Source organism: Rhinatrema bivittatum, chromosome 2 (assembly GCF_901001135.1).
Source record: "Rhinatrema bivittatum chromosome 2, aRhiBiv1.1, whole genome shotgun sequence".
NCBI lineage: Eukaryota > Metazoa > Chordata > Amphibia > Gymnophiona > Rhinatrematidae > Rhinatrema > Rhinatrema bivittatum.
The window spans coordinates 245,682,229-245,694,309 of NC_042616.1; the positions used below are offsets into that span (position 1 = coordinate 245,682,229).

At 44.6% G+C, this 12,081-nt stretch overlaps 1 protein-coding gene across 1 annotated transcript in view; it reads left to right on the plus strand.

The window, feature by feature from the left end:
• The window catches only part of MTURN (maturin, neural progenitor differentiation regulator homolog), a 97,770-nt gene that overhangs the window by 43,825 nt on the left and 41,864 nt on the right, over positions 1 to 12,081 (plus strand). The gene's annotated exons all lie outside the window — the stretch shown is intronic.

Here is a 12,081-nt window from a genome sequence, read left to right on the forward strand (position 1 = left end):
CTTAGAAGCTATAACACCGGTGTTTCCACAACAAATACTGGACATTATTCCATCTATTTTATCATCCCAAGAAAAAAGGAACCTTCAGGCCCATCGTGGACCTCAAGGCGGTCTACCGTTACCTGAAGATTCCTAGTTTCTGCATGGAAACACTACGCTCAGTAATAAGGGCGATACAACTGGGAGAGTTCCTTACATCCCTGGATCTGTCGGAAGCTTACCTACACATTCCGATCCATCAAGAGCATCAGCATTTTCTACGCTTCTTGATCCTGGACCATCACTACCAGTTCCGGGCACTACTATTCGGGTTAGCCACTGCACCCCAGACGTTCACCAAGATCATAGTGGTGGTGGCAGCAACATTGAGGAAGGAAGGAATCCGCATGCACCCTTATCTAGACGATTGGCTGATCAGGGCAACATCCCCAGAAGAAAGCCACCAGGCAACCAACAGAGTCAAAACTCTACTGGAGAGCCTCGGGTGGGTGGTCAACACAAACAAGAGCTGTCTGCAGTCCTCCCAATCTCTAGAATACTTGGGAGTCTGGTTCGACATGAACAAGACAAGGTCATCCTGACACCGACAGATCAAAACTGATGATCCAGTTTGGAACCCTGTTGAGCGAACTTCGCCCCACAGCATGGGACTACCTACGTGTCCTTGGCCTCATGGCATCCACACTGGAAGTAGTGCCATGGGCAAGAGCTCACATGAGACCCCTACAACGCTCACTACTATCACGATGGAATCCACTGTCCTAGAACTACACCGTATGTCTTCAGCTCCCAGACAGAGTTCGGACCCAAATACGATGGTGGCTACAAGAAGGCCATCTGAGCCAGGGAACGAGACTATCCTCACCAACCTGGATCCTGCTCACCATGGATGTCAGCCTACGAGGATGGGGAGCACACTGCCAGGAGCTAACTGCCCAAGGGCAATGGAATAAAGAAGAGTCAGGGTGGAACATCAGTCGCCTAGAAGCCCGGGCAGTCAGACTAGCCTGCCTACGGTTTGGTCACAGACTCCGAGACAAAGCGGTCAGAGTAATGTCGGACAACGCCACAACAGTGGCCTACATCAACAGTCAGGGAGGAACCAGAAGCCAACAGGTGTCTCTGGAAATAGACCCCCTAATGTCATGGGCGGAAGCAAATCTTCAAGAGATCTCGGCCGTCCACATCATCGGGAAAGACAATGTCGCTGTGGTTTACCTCAGCAGAGAAAGTCTAAACCCAGGAGAATGGAGGCTGTCAACCACAGCATTCCAATTGATAGTAAACTGTTGGGGAACACCAACCATGGACCTCCTGGCAAACCGGTCCAACACCCAAGTGCCCAGTTTCTTCAGCCGCAGGCAGGAACCCCAGTCCCAGGAAATCGATACCCTGGTACAGAGCTGGCCACAGGAGACTCTGTCATACGCCTTCCCGCCGTGGCCCCTATTTGGCGCAATCATCCATAAGATAGAACACCACAGGGGACCAGTACTTCTAGTGGCCCCGGACTGGCCAAGAAGACCGTGGTACACAGACATGCGAAGACTGCTGACAGGGAGCCCCCTCCCGCTACCTCCACACAGAGAACTGCTCCAACAGGGACCGATCCTCCACGAGGATCCAGCTCGATTCTCTCTTACGATCTGGCCATTGAGAGGAGTCCCCTGAGGAAGAGCAGATACTCAGGGGCAGTAATTGGCACGCAAGTTCTCCACATCCCTAACATACATAAGGATTTGGAGAGTATTCGAAGCCTGGTTCGAGGACCGCGACATCATACCATGCTCAGTCAAAATTCCTGCAATTTTAGAATTCCTGCAGAACGGCCTACAGAAGGAATTGTCTCTCAACTCCATCAAGGTACAGGCGGCCACATTGTCATGCTACAGAACCAAGAGCGAGAGCAGCAGCATAGCCTCTCACCCGGATGTCTCCCGCTTTCTGAAAGGAGTCATGCAGATCTGACCACCCCTAAAGTGGCTGGTGCCTCTTTGGAACCTCAACCTGGTCCTAGATTTCCTAGCAGGAACCTCCTTCAGACCTCTCCGCGGCCTGTCTCTCTGACTATTAACATTGAAGGCAGCCTTCCTGCTGGTAGTCTGTTCGCCCCGTCGTATATCCGAGCTACAAGCACTGTCCTGCCGGGAACCATTCCTCAGACTCACCCTGGGAACCATCCAGTTATGCACAGTTCCGTCGTTCCTCCCCAAAGTGGTGTCTCACTTCCATCTCAACCAAACCATCTCGCTACCGTCGCCAGTTGAGCATAAGAATTCGGAAGAGGCTCGAAGTCCTCTCCATCTCAACGTTGGCAGACTCCTAGTTCGATACCTGGAAAGGTCGGAATCCGTACAAAAGACGGACCATCTTTTCATCCTTCACAGTGGGAAGAAGCAAGGGGAAGCGGCCTCGCGAGCAACCATAGCCTGCTGGATCAAAGAAGTCATCAAGGCGGCCTATGTAGAAGCAGGCAAGCCACCACCTTTACAAGTCAAGGCCCATTCCACTAGAGCAAAGGCAGTGTCCTGGGCGGAAACCAAGATGCTGTCACCCGCCGAAATCTGTCGGGCGGCAACATGGTCCTCCATCCACATCTTCTCCAGGTTTTACTGCCTGGATGTTCAGGCTCGAGAGGACTCAGCATTTGCAAGGACAGTACTAAATGGGTCACGGGCAGCCTCCCACCCGGTTCAGGAGTAGGTTTTTTACATCCCATTGGTCCTGAGTCCATCTGCTACACACTAGGAAATGGAGAAATTACTTACCTGATAACTTTGTTTTCCTTAGTGTAAACAGATGGACTTAGCATCCCACCCACGGCTGCCGTTTATTCATGGAATCCTCGAGTGACATCACCGACAGTGAGTGATTCATGGGTAAGCCATGCCTTTCTCCAACTAGAACACCCATCTTACCGGGTGTCGACACTTCTCGGTTGAGGGCAGTGGCGTTCTCCAGCTATAACCAATTCAACCAGTTCAAATTAATTAAGTTATCCAAGTTATAAAGTTAATCAAGTTATTCAAATTATTCAGTCATACATATATCCACAATTGCTTTTCGAGGAGAATACTGAAGAGCTGCACTTCCTGCAGGGGTATATGTAGTAGGGCTGACGACAGATTGAAATCTGATCAGTCTCCAACTGCTATCAGGAGTACACTATACCCATTGGTCCTGAGTCCATCTGTCTACACTAAGGAAAACGAAATTATCAGGTAAGTAGTTTCTCCATTACTCACTTGCTCCTATTGTGGAATCGGCTCAAAGCAGGGGAGGAGGGTGCAAGGGCCCTATGTATTCTACATCCATTGTGACCAGGAGAGTGTCAGTAACTGCTCAATGTTCTTTAGCTTGTTCAGAAAGTTTGTGGTGACTTGTATGAAGTTGTATGTATACTGAAAGTTTGAAACCCCCCCCCTCCCCCCAACTACCGAATCTGATTGGTTTGCCAGGGTTCCTGCGTTTTTGTGCATTTTTTAGCTAGCATGTAGACAGTACCAGCAGAAGGATGGGTTGGTGTCAGGTAGTTTTAGTTGAGACTGTACTTGCTTTGGAAATGTGTTAAGCATTTTCAGTTTAGTGTGTTCCTGTGAGAGTTCCTTATTAAGTTTCCTGTAGGTGTATGTATTGTTTGAGAGCTGTTTGTCGGAAAACTGAATGGAAAATAAATGACCTGCATCCGCAGTGATGTCTTGGACGTGCAATGCGGCATAGCAGAAGTGGAAATATTTAGAAAATGTAGGCACTAGGGCTAAGTTTTCACCCACCTCCTTTTTTTGTTTTCTTGCTTTTTTTTTTTTAATTTTTGTTCTCAATTTTTGTTTTTGTTTTCTCTGTTTTTTAGTTTAGCTATTGATTATTTCTTGTTTTATTTTCTTTTCCTTATTTTTTTGCTCCTTTGAATTTTAGGAAGCCAGGTGCCAAATTTTAGGCACAGAGGTCACTTGGATTTTTCCTGCCCTGCATATTGAATCAAAACCATTCAACTTCATCAGATAGACTGTGTTTCTTTCATGCGATCACATGGATGACATAATATTTGTCAAAGATACTGATTTAAAAGCTTTTTGGCTCCATTGCTCCGCCAGGAGCTCCACGTGTCGGGTCGCAGACAGGCCTCCACCCACGGCATGGGTTCGGGTCCACATATTAATGCCAAAACTAGAGATTGGTTGAAAAATCCAAGTTGAGGTGTAGAATCACTAGCCCTTCCTACATGCAGAATTTTTCCAGCTTTTATGATGTATTGGCTCACAGCCATAGATCATGATAATGAGATCACCAAAAACAAGAAGCAAAACTGACACGGTTCAGACACGTATTTAAATCCTTGGGCTGGCACGCTTTTATAGTTGGATCTGCTCAGTGAACACACAACTATTCAATAAAAACCTTTTGTGCTAGATGAGAGATCTCTGTAGGTTACAGTGTGCGTTACCTCAGTGCAGTTGGAATTATTAGGCGTGGTTATTAAATGTGGGTTATTCTCACCCTAGGTGGTGTCTAAATTGCAGATTTTCCTTCTCTGTAGGACTCCCTTCCACATTTCTGTTGCCATCAGGGTGCTGAGCTCTAGAGAGAACCATTGCACAGCCTCCTCCAGGGCTGTTCCTCCTTAGGTGTGCTCTCCTGGCTCATGCCTCTTTCTATCCTTCTTCCTTTATATGGTAGCTCCAATACCTGTCTTTAAAACCAGCTGAAATTTAATAAGAGAGTTTTTGATATTAACATTATTAGATGTTTCATGTTATGTATTATATCTTATGTTTTATGTTGACTGGGTGTGCATTTTCAGCCCGATTTTTAATGGCCCACGTTCGTGACTGGGCCTTTCATGCATTTTAAAAGGGGCCTGGCTGTGTGCGTAACCCCCGTTATGCGCACAAGAGCCGTGCCTCACCAGAGGGGCGGTCGTGGGGGGTGGGGCTAGAGGCGCCAGGTACAACAGCCATGTGCTGCTGTGCGGGGGGATCGCGTAGCGGCAGCAACTTGCTACAGCTCCTTTGCAGGAGCAAAAGGTAAAAGATTTGGGGTACCTACGGTAGGGAAGGGGAAGGGAGGTTAGGGTAGGGAGTAGAGACGTTCCCTCCCAGTCCACTCCTTAATTGGAATGAATTGGGAGGGAACTGGGGAAACTGGACAATGTGTCTCTGTGCGATTTTAACCTATGTCTGCCCCCCTTGCGCACGCCGCCTACAATTTTATAACATGCGTGCACCGGCGCGCGTGCACACGTTATAAAATCACGTGTCCTTTTTAAAAATCTGCCCCTTTATGTTTTATGTAATGTTCCATTGAGCTGCTTATAATTGGAGTCTATAAATTTTTAGAAATTAAGAAAATTGGGCAAATTATCCCTTTTTGCTGCATTTGAAAATCTCTCCTCCCCCCCCCCCCCCCCCATTAAAGAGCGAAAAGCTTCTGAACTCATTTGAATGTTCTAAGTTTACTGCAGAAATTCTCACATTTAAATCTCTTGTGAATACTTTTGTAAATGCGTGAATTTTGCAAAATTTATTTGATGTGAAATTTTTTTTTTCTTTTCTCACATCCTTTAGCTGTGAGTCTTTTGGCTTAAAGAAAAAAAAAAAAAAAGGTAAATTAGAAAGAGTTGTGAGCTGTAGTAGAGTACTTCTGACTGCTCATCTCTCCCCTCACCCCAGTCTGCTTACAAGTGCTATCAGTGCTTCCCTCCATACCCAGCCTTACCGCAAGGAGAAGGGGAGAAGAAGAATCGCAGTAATACAGTGAGTGACAGCAGATAAAAAAAAAACCCCCAAATGATCCACCTAGTCTGTCCAGCAAGTTGCTTACAGTAGTAACTTCCACTCCATGCAGGTTATTCTCATGCCTTCTGCTATGGGTAGCAACTGCCCAATGGGTATGGCGAACTGAGAGAGAGTGGAGGATGAATGAGCCTGTACCAGTTTCTAACACTATCATGTACAGTGTTAGCAAGTTCAGACTGGTTGGCACTTGGCAACTCTTTCCAGCAAGAAGTTTTCATGTTCTCTCAGGAGCCTCCTTTCCCTTATCATTAAAGGGAAGTGGCCAGAGAGCAGTGGGAAAACACACTTCTGCTACAGGTTTAGGGGAGGGCCAATAGGGGATCTCCCTCTGTTCCTGGTTCTTGCTTACTGTACAAAAAATATTCAGATTCTGCACATCCCTCCCCCACTCTACACAGAGCTTACACACTAGAACACGGGTGAGCAACTCTGGTTCTTGAGGACCACAACCCGGTTGGGTTTTCAGGACATCCTTAATGAATTTGCATGAGAGAGAATTGCATACCCATTGCCTCAGTTGTATGCAGACTTATTTTATAAGAAAATAACACTTGCCATACTGGATCAGACCAAGGGTCCATCAAACCCAGGATCCAGTTTCCAACAGTGGCCAATCCAGGTCACAAGTACCTGGCAGGATCCCAAGGTGTAGATAGATTCCAAGCTGCTTATCCCAAGAATAAGCAGCAAATATCTGCAACTCCACCTTAATAATGGTTTTTGGATTTTTCCTCCAAGAACTTATTCAAAACTGTTTGTTTTTAAATGCAGCTACACTAATAGCTTTCACCACATCCTCTGGCAATGAATTCCAGAACTTAATTATGCATTGAGTAAAATATTTTCTCTGTTCCAAATGTATTACCTAGTAACTTCAGTGTGTGTCCCCTAGTCTTTGTACTTTTTTGAAAGAGTAAACAACTGATTAATGTTGACTCGTTCCATTCCACTGATTTTATAGACCTCTATCATATTTCCCCTCAGCTGTCTCTTCTTCATTCTGAAGAGTCCTAACCTCTTTAGCCAAAAGATCTTCATTCAAAAATTGGAAGATGGATCCATCAAAAGAAAATAGGATAAAACATAAGCATTGACAAGATAAATGTAAGACATTGATAAGACAGGCTAAGAGAGAATTTGAAAAGAAGTTGGCCATAGAAGCAAAAACTCATAACAAAAATTTAAAAAAAATATATCCAAATCAGAAAGCTGGTGAGAGAGTTGGTTGGATCATTAGATGATCGAGTGGTTAAAGGGACACTTAGGGAAGATAAGCCCATTGCAGAAAAACTAAACAAATTCTTTACTTTGGTGTTTACTGAAGAGGATGTTGGGGAGATAACCTGTTCCAGAGACAGTTTTTAAAGGTGAAGATTCAGATGAACTGAACTAAATCATGGTAAAACTGGAAGATATAGTAGTCCAGATTGACAAATTGAAGAGTAGTTAATCACCTGGACTGGATGGTATATACCCTAGGGTTCTGAAAAAACTAAAAAATGAAATTTCAGATCTATTACAATTAATTTGTAACCTATCATTAAAATTCTGTTATACCTGAAGCCTGGAAGGTGTCCAATGTAACCCTGATATTTACAAAGAGCTCCAAGGGTGATCCGAGAAACTATAGACCCGTGAGCCTGACTTCAGTGCTGGGAAAAATCATGGAATCTGTTAAGAATAAAATCACAAAACATTTAAACAGTGGGGTGCCTCAAGGATCTGTACTTGGACTTGTGCTTTTTAATATATTTATAAACAATCTGGAAAGGCGTATGATGAGTGAGGTGATCAAATATGCGGATGACACACAGTTATGCAGAGTAGTTAAATCTCAAGCGGATTGTGATGAATTGCAGGAGGACCTTGCAAGACTGGAAGATTGGGCTTCTAAATGGCAGATGAAATTTAACATAGACAAGTGCAAAGTGATGCATATAGGGAAAAATAACCCATGCTGTAGTTATACAGTGTTAGGTTCTATCTTAGGAGTTACCAACCAGGAAAGAGATCTAGGTGTCATAGTGGATAATACATTGAAATCATCGGTTGAGTGTGCTGTGGCAAACCCAAAAGCAAACAATGTTAGGGATTATTAAAAAAGGAATGGCAAATAAAACAAGGGATGTCAGTGCCTCTATCCGCTCCATGGTGAGATGCATCTTGAGTACTGTCTGCAGTTCTGGTTCCACATGTCAAAAAAGATATAGTTGCACTGGAGAGAGTGCAGAGAAGGGCGATCAAAAATAAGGGGCATGGAACAGCTCCCCTATGAGGAAAGGCTGAAGAAATTAGGGCTGTTCAGTTTGGAGAAGAAAACGGGGGGGGGGGGGGGGTGTATGATAGAGGTCTACAAAATCATGAAAGGACTTGAACAGGTTAATGTAAATTGGTTATTTAAACTCTCAGATAACGGACTAGGGGGCACTCCATGAAGTTAGCAAGTTGCACTTTAAAACAAATCGAAGAAAATTCTTTTTCACATGGTACATAGTTAAGCTCTGGAATTCATTGCCAGAGGATGTGGTTACAGCAGTTAGTGTAACTGGGTTTAAAAACTGTTTGGATAAGTTCCTAGAGGATAAATCCATAAACCACTATGATGGTAATTAATAAGTAATAGTAGCATGTGATCTATCTAATGTTTGGGTACTTGCCAGGTACTTGTGACTTGGATTGGCAACTGTTGGAAACAGGATACTGGGCTTGATGGACCCTTTTAATTTTAACTATTAATTACTTTGCCAGAGCCTGACTCTTTTTTTTTTTTTTTTTGCCTTCCTGCAGTTACGACATTTTGTTCAAAGTAGGTTGCTCCCATTTCAAGAGTCTGTCTCTTCTAAAAAGCTGCAAGAGATAATACTACTGGGGAAAAAGCAATGTCCCTCAGTTTCCCACTTTTTTAAGCTGCTGCTTTCCATGGAAAAGACAGATCCATGGAAGAGAAGAGACAGATCTGCTTCAGAGTTTATTTAGGAAGTAGACAGTAGACAGGAAGTAGACAGAATGGTCCGCATGTCATCTTTCTTTTTCTGATTTTAAGAATAGCTTCCTCAGCATAAATGACCCTATGAATAATGTTCTCTTGCGGTAGACCCAGTATAAATTCTTTTGGCAGACTTATCTCACCCTCTTAAGAGCGTTCCAAGCTCGGTTGAGCTCGTCCATGTTACGTCCAAAGTGCCGCGGTGACGTCTGTACATATTATCACTGTTTTTCAGGAGTGCCCAATAATCTCGGTATTCTGGGGGGAATGTCTGCCGTAAGTGTGCAATTTTTCTAAAAGGAGAGCTGCCACTGGATCCGAATCTTTGGTTATTAGTGTCCCCTATAATGTCAGAAACTTGTTGGGGAGATGAGACTCTTCTATTTATTACAAAAGCTGGTTTAGTGGGCAAGAAACTGATCCTGACAGGATGGGTGGGGCATCAAGGGCCTAAAATAGAGCATTGGTTCCACAAAATGATGAATATTTGTCTGCCCGAGCTAGTTCCCCTAAGAAATTAGCTAATATTCTAAACATTTGGTCTGCTTTCTTAGATTATATTTCCCCAATGATGAGGAATGATCTAGTTACTCTGTAAATATAAACCTAATAATGTTTTACCTATTGGTACTCAACCTGAGGCAGCCTTCTACCATGGGCCATGTGAATTGGCTGACATGGCTGTGTTTGTTTGGAAAATCCTAATAACAACAGTTTTGTACTATTAAATAATAAGCAATAGTAGCTTGAGATTTATTTAATGTTTGGGAAGTTGCCAGGTACTTGTGACTTGGATTGGCCACTGTTGGAAACAGGATACTGAGCTTAACCCAGTATGGCATGTCTTATGTTCTTCTTCCATCCCCTTTATCATTTTTTTAGTCGCTCTGCACGGAGCGGCAGTTACTACTCTTCAAGGAAACATGGGCATATTTCTTATGCATCGGGATGTATTGTAAACCCAACTGGTTTGCGGCTGTCAAGGAGTAGAATTGCCCAGCCCCCTTCACTAGCAGAATATTTTTATCTTGGTCAGACACGTGCAGATATAGATAGTCTCTCACCGAGCAAAGAATAAGTGACCACAAGTATAAATAAATAAAGAAGCATACAGACAAAATCTGAACTGGAAACCAAAGAAGCCAGACTCTGCATGCCTCACAGTACCAGAGAAACAAAAACCAGGGGCAAACCTTGCCGTCACCACCATCTTAGAAAAGAGGTATGTCATGCACCACTGGCTTCCCTGAGGCTGTCCGCCCTCCAATAAAAAAAAAGTTGCTGGGGCCTGGGGGTGAAAAGGTGGGATTGGATTCAGATGATGGCCAATGCTGGGCCCCTATGCAGGCAGTAGGAGAAAAGCACAGGACTGCTTCTAGGGCCAAGTTCAAAGCAAAGCATGTTCAAGCAGCTTTGTCTGAATTTATCAAGAAGTCTGTTCGCCCCATAAAAATGTTGCTAGCAATAATTTTTGTTAGGGGTTTGACAATTGCTTGGTATTGATTGTAAGTATTGCTATCTTTAACATAAGGCTTGGGGGTAACTTGCGTGGAGCTGCAGTTACTACCCTTCGCAGAAACATGGGGATATCCCGTGCGGAGCGGCAGTTGCTACCCTTCGCAGAAACATGGGGATATCCCGCGCGGAGCGGCAGTTGCTACCCTTCGCAGAAACATGGGGATATCCCGCGCGGAGCGGCAGTTGCTACCCTTCGCAGAAACATGGGGATATCCCGCGCGGAGCGGCAGTTGCTACCCTTCGCAGAAACATGGGGATATCCCGCGCGGAGCGGCAGTTGCTACCCTTCGCAGAAACATGGGGATATCCCGCGCGGAGCGGCAGTTGCCTACCCTTCGCAGAAACATGGGGATATCCCGCGCGGAGCGGCAGTTGCTATCATAAGAAAATTACTGGGCAGACTGGGTGAACCGTTTGGTCTTTTTCTGCCATTACCTTGTTACTGTTTTACTTTGGGTTTCTCCAAAATGTATATAAATAAATAGTTACCAGGCTGGGAGCCGCCCGAAAAGAATTGTCAGGTCTGGGAAACACCCTGGCTCCTTCTTACCCCTTCTGTGAGGTCTTGACTAGTAAAAGGGGTAGGAGAGATGCCCACTCATCTCCTGCCCCTCCCACATCCCTTACAAATGGCACTGGTTGGCTGTGAGAACAGTGCCCTTTTGATGTCAGTATGGTGCCTGTTCATGGCTGACCGGCACCATTTGTAAGGGGTGTGGGAGGCAAATGGGCATTTCTTCTTCCCCTTTTATTAACCAGGACCCCCACAGAAGAGGGGAGATAGGAGCAGGAGTGGTTCCTCCTCAGGGGGAGGGGCTCCCATTTCATTTTTGTGTGCTGTTTTGGTGGGGTGGGGGGGGGGGGGGGTGCATCACTAACTTTGGCTGTCACCTTACGCTCCCTCATAGAAACAGAAATGCATTTCGAAAGAGATCAGAGATGCACATTTTGCAAAGCTGACAGAACATATCAGACTTTTCCACAAAAGAAAGAGTTAGAAACAACTTTATGATCCTGCAGAAAACAGGAGAAATGGTTATAACAACAAAATATATGGTATCCTGCTACCAAGCCAGAAACCAACTGACCAGAGACAACATTGAAAATAACCAAAATCTTGGAATTGTAACTTTTTCACTGGTGATAGTAGTAGTAGTAGTAGTAGTAGTAGTAATATATTTGTATTCTCTTCTTTTATCTTTTAACCACTTCATGTGTTACTGTGGAATACCAAGTGGGGGAGTAGGAAATCATGCATCCAAAGGGTCAGAGACCCAGAAATAATGCATGCAACAGCTTATGGGTGTCCGCCACAGTCAACGAGGCAGTTGTCAATCATGAGTGCAGACTTTATTCAAGAGCTTCAAACCAGCACGATTCAAAATAGTTGGCCGAGTGGGTATTCCACAGGAAGGAGCAGATGTGGGCCTAGAGCTTTGCTGCCAGGAAGGAGCAGTTACAGGCCACTTACAAGCCCAGCAGCCTGCTAGTGGTAGAGATGGAAAGGGTCTTCAGTGGAAAGAGCCTGGAGTAAGACAAGGAAAAAGAGAAAAAAGAGAGAGAGGTTGGAGAGGAGAGGAAGAAGCTAGATAAGTGAATAAAGAGAAAAACTCCCTATCTTCCAATAATGAACAAAGTAAACTTAAACTATTCCCCCTCCCATAAAGTAAAGAGAGAACCCAGCCCCCATAAAAAGAAAACAATCCCCCACACTCATTGGGTAACCAAAGAAATTGTATTTTCTAGCTCCTAAAAGTTTGTTAATCCCTAACTTTCCTTGTG